Raw genomic sequence first — 5691 nt, forward strand, 5'->3', positions numbered from 1 at the left:
AAATGATACACTTGGTTTGGACTTCGTACAACCCTGTTCGCTAATGTTTTACTTCCTGTACTCGGCTTATACTTGTAACCATCACCGCTCATCACCTCGCAGTCTTATCGTTACTACTTGCTCTTTAATGTTAGTTGTCTTGTAATAGCAACTTGTAATTATACTGTCATCATCGTTCCTACCTATAATCCCTGTTGCATCCTACATCATCTGCAATGTATATCATCTATGTTCTTCATATGTCCCTGTCGGTTTATACTCTCTTCTTAATGTAAATATTCAATTCAATGTATCTACTTAATCGCGCCAATCTTGTACACGGTATCATTTATTGTATGTTATTCCAGCTGTTTTCATTTTTTGTAACTTTGTCTATTTCAATCTTTGCGATGCAGGCGTCATGAGCCCTCTTCTTCATTCTACCCCATCCTCATCCCCTACCCTTCATCACTCTCCCTCTTCCTTCCGAACTTTTCCAACCTCCAGGTTATACCTTTGAGTGATACCTGGAGGACTCCCCTCTTCTTTTAATAATAATAATAATAATATACAAATTAAATATAATCTATACTGTATCGGTCTTTATTTCGATATAAGTCAGTTTGCATCATTACTTTATAGTAAATTCTTATCTCGCGTTGACATTTATACTTCGTTACTTTATATTTAATTTATATACTAATTAATTTTATAACCCAAAATGTATCAATCGTATACGACTTACTTGCACAAATATATAATATGATCAGCGATATATTCTTTACAACTATGATTTTGGTATGGTAGTTTTACCGTTTTCAAACATTTTTGTACCATTTTTCTACTGTTCTATGGTAATATAAAAATGACAATTTTATTATCAGAATGCAATCTTGTATCATTTTAATGTTACCAGTAGCATTGTGATAGGTCTCTGTTATCTCTACTACAATATTTGAGATATTAGTTTCAATAATTTTCAAGACAAGAAGTACTTTTATAATGTTTACAACTATTATATTCTTACATATTGTGAATGAAAGATTTGTATGTAATGTTTCTGTATAATATCATATATATCTGTTTAATAAATAGGTAATGGTAAAAATTGCATTTTACTGTTTTGTTTTATTACATATATGTGCGATAAGCAGGGGGTCAGGGATTTATCTTGTACTGACCACTTAATCTGCATGGGCTGGTAAAGCCTGATCTCAGAGTTGTTCGGATGGCTAGGAGGGCAAAACGAGTGCGGAGTGCGTCAGTAAGTCGACACGTTTCCTCGGATAGACAGGAGACAGATTTAACAAACAACAAAATAAAGGTTTATTATATAACTAAAGCTAATTTACAAGAGTATGCATACTTAAGGAAGTTACTGATTAAATGCTTAAATGTGGATAACATATAAATATATCTATAACGACGATCTAACTAATAACTATGCCGTGTTCCTAACTTCTAGGTTGAGAGAGTTTACATAGGTTACTGCACTTAGCTATACCTTAATATGTGGTCAGATGACGATATGCGATGATCATGCTTCTCCTCGGACAGGACCGGGACAGGAAACTCTTGTTCTCAGACCTTCCTGGGACGATCACTCTGAGGGATGGTCGCTCTAAGGAATGATCGCCCTGAACTTCCCGGGACGATCGTTTTTATACGATCGTCGTTGGCACTGAGCCAACTGGTCGTTACTCTGACTAATTAACACGCGCACATTGATTAATTAGCAAACGGACGATACTTTGCCTTTCTTCCTTCCCATCTTGTTGATGTGTAAGAGTCGACATCCGAAATATTTCCGTTAGAATTTACAATAATTTTTTTCTCATCCTCTAAAAAATGTTAATCTCAAAAATTTATGCCCTCAAAACCCTTGGGCTCACATATGTATAACTATATAATTAGGAAAACCATAGCTCATCTTCTGATACATTTAAATAGTAATAGATATTTAATTCGGATAAACACAAACGATCTAATAAAACTGTCTAAACACTTGCTGTCCTACATTTACCTAATTTATTTGACAAGCTCTACTCATTATCCTCTAATAATCTCTAAGTTATTATGTGCCTGTAAATATTTTGAATATGTTGTCTAAACAGTTGGAATTTTTTTTCTTTAACAGTATATATTTGAAATTCAAGAATTAAATTTATTGACTTTTAGTTCCCTCTCTAATCTGTGCCTAACTGTTTTTGGCTCAACTTTAATCGCTCTCTATCTAATTAAATTCATAAACACAATTGTGAGAACAAGGCGATGGTAAGCCCTCTACTCTTCGAGTAGCAAGACCCGCACACTGCGTCACTAAATGGCTTATCCATAAACTGTCTTCGGGATTGCAAGATCCTTCGGATGTCGGGATCTGACACCAGATAGGAGGGGATAAGGTCGCGTCCTAATGCGCGAATCGTATGGGAAGTCGATAGGGTGTCCATTATTCCGAGAATGATAGATAGACAGGTTAACGAATAACAAAAGTTTATACAAAGACTATCTTATTACAGCATACATCCGTTATCATGCCTTTATTTAAATTAATATTACCATTATATTTTGTTTTTGCACAGTATCCTTTAATGGTTCGTTCAATGATGTTATTTTTCTTGTATACTATTTTTATTAATTTTGTAGTCAATTTTCTCGTTTTTATAATCTTGATGTAAAGAAGATGTGTGTTTTTATGTGACTGCTGCTTCATGTTCTGCTACTATTTTCTCTAGCAAGAGCTGTGTTTCATCGATGTAACATTTCGTTCGAAGACCCACCAGTGGCCAAGCGGTCCCATTTCCTGAACACTGGGGTGTTCTCATGCCTCGACTAAAAGGGCTGGCCAGGTGGAGTTTTTCAGGTTTTTTCTACGTCTGTAACACCTGAATACGGGCCAGATACTTTTAAAAAGACCACTCGAATGGCATTATTTTCGTGTAATAATCATCATAAATGCATACAAATACTATTACATGACAATTTTATTACATTTTACCACGGGGCGATATAGCCTAGAAGCTGATCTCCAACTAGCTGATACAAGAGAAGGCATTTTGTTTGATTGCCGGGGTGCAGAGCTTAGAACCTCAAGACCTACCAAATCGAAGTAAGTGTGAGGGACGAACAGACCCACAATAAAGTGTTATTTTAAATTTTAATTTGGAAAATATAATCGGTTAAATTCGAACGTATTATCGAGTTAGGCTAAAAGCCATAAAAATTATTTCCCACGGAGTTTGTTCCTTGTTGAGTCGGATCAAGTTAGTCAGGGATGTGTCACCAGGAACTTTTGATGGAGAAGACATATTGGACGTGCGACCGTTAAAGGCCATCACCTGACCTCCTGGAAAAAACCCAAGAGGAATGAAGAAGAGAAAAGAAAAAAAGACCCCGAAGTCAGTCGTCATCCAAAGTCCGCCCGACAAAGTCGTCCTCCAGGATTAAAATCGTGACCCCGGATTAAAACCGTAACCCAGGATAAAACCCGTGCACCAAAATCCCGAAGTAACACTGTGACAGAAGTAACACCGTGTCTCTTTAAGAATCTCAATCCCACTTCCGTGCTTCCACGCCTCCGAGTTCCAATTAACGGACAAGAACTAGTGGAAAGACCATTTCAGAGGAGTCCATAGTGTCCTCATACTACAGATCTGCGACCTAGGAAAAAGAAAGGTATTTATCAACCCGCGATCCGGTTGTAAACTCTCTCTCTCGAACGGAATAGTATAATTAAGTCCGCTAATATGCCCGATATCTCTGTATTTTCTTTGTTTATTATTAAAATTGTTAGTTGTTAGAACATATGGAGTCCGAGTAAGTTACTTCCTCGTCTCTCTCCTCACCTCTACTCCGAATCCAAGCGCTCACACGCTACCGCTCGCGAATCTCGTGACATAAAGTCGCGATTTCCGAGTCCCCTAGAGACTCGGTGGTGTCATCCTGACAGGGCGCCAAAGAGGTGCCGACCCTACGGTCACATAAGCATAAAATATTTTTGAACATTTTCAAAAATATTTAGGCTAACTCCTGAAAAAATATACAACATTTTACAATTTTTTTTAAAATAAATATATAATTGGACTACTTTTAATGATGTTTTATGTAAACAACCGTTCAAATTAGATATGTACAAGAAACCCGAGAATTATTCGTTTTCGAATTTGTTTTACATGGGTCTTTTGTTCAACTTGACACGACAGTTATCATATGGATTTTATTAACATTTTGAAACATTCTATATTCATAAACTATAGACACAAAATAAAAATTTTTTAAACATTATTTATATTCTAAATAGTGACTCACATCAGTTTCAGTAACGTTTATTGAATATTTGATGAATAATTTTACTTCACATTACATAGTATGAATGTTATCTTTAAGATAAGAGAATTAAGTTCATATAAGATATTACCATAGCATCTTCTGTTTGGTCATTAACATGTATTTTAGGTTTATTTTTCAAATATAATATCTACGAAATCGTTATGCTCTGAATAGTTTATACAGTTCATTTTCTCACATTCTAATTCTCCAAAACAGCAATCCGGAAATTTTCCTGTTGTGAGTTTATAGAAGCAACCATACTTAAGACCTCTATTCCTCCATACTTTCCTGCATCTGTTTTAATCGAACATACATCGTTATTTAAAAACTCATAAAAAGTAATATTTAACTGATTTTCTTACCCCACTACATTGACAAGAGCAAGTTTTTTATCACGTTCGCCATCGATTCTTGGTGATTTTCCCAAGCAAGTCCATTCTTCACACTTTTGTTTACTTATATATTTTTCTCCACGTTTAAACAATTTCCCATTAATCTCACATTTTCCTATTTAAATTTGAAAAAAATTAAATTAAATTTTTAAATAAACTAACTTAATTATTAATTTTTCATATGGCCAACATGAATAGCAAATTCTGAAAGCCATTCAATAAGCAATTGAAAGAATAATGTGCTTAAATAAAGTTGAACACGCAAGATTTTATGACCATGAGATCCTAGGAATAAGAAACGTGGTTAAAATCTATTGATGATAGTAATAAGAAATAGACTTGCCATGTGGCAAGAATGAACAATAGAGTGGCATTGAAAGTAACTGTAAGTTAAACATTCTCTATATTAAATATTACTTTAAGATTATTTAAAAGCCCTGTCAACATTAAAAATCAATATTGGATCTAGCTTACAAGTATCTTTTTATGTTTTAATATCTTATAATTTCATTAAATTCATCTGTTTCATTATTTAAAAGTACAGGGTGTCCCAAATTAGACTTGACATTTCATAACTGGCTACAGCAAAAAATATGTACCAGAAAGTCATGAAAGTTTTGGAATGTAAGGGAGACCGGGGCAAGATCGGCATGTTAAGCTTTACTTAAATTTTGTGTAATAAATACTGCTGTAAACTGAAAAAAAGCTTTGCATATTGTCTATTGGAATGTTACCTTACTATAGAACTGGTTAAAATCAGTTTGGAAATAAAAATAATTAAAATAATTACAACTTTACAAGAAGAGAGAAATTGACGAAGTTGCCCCGGGTATAGGGGCAAGATCGGCAACTTCTCTCTTTTTGTAAAGTTGTAATTATTTTAATTATTTTTATTAAAGTTGCCCCTGGTATAGGGGCAACAGTAATGGGGCAAGATAGGCACGTATATAAAATTATGTTATTAACAATGTATAAGTTGGAATTCACTATT

Source organism: Centruroides sculpturatus, unplaced genomic scaffold (assembly GCF_000671375.1).
Source record: "Centruroides sculpturatus isolate CEXI.00-Female unplaced genomic scaffold, Cexi_2.0 scaffold23, whole genome shotgun sequence".
Lineage (NCBI taxonomy): Eukaryota > Metazoa > Arthropoda > Arachnida > Scorpiones > Buthidae > Centruroides > Centruroides sculpturatus.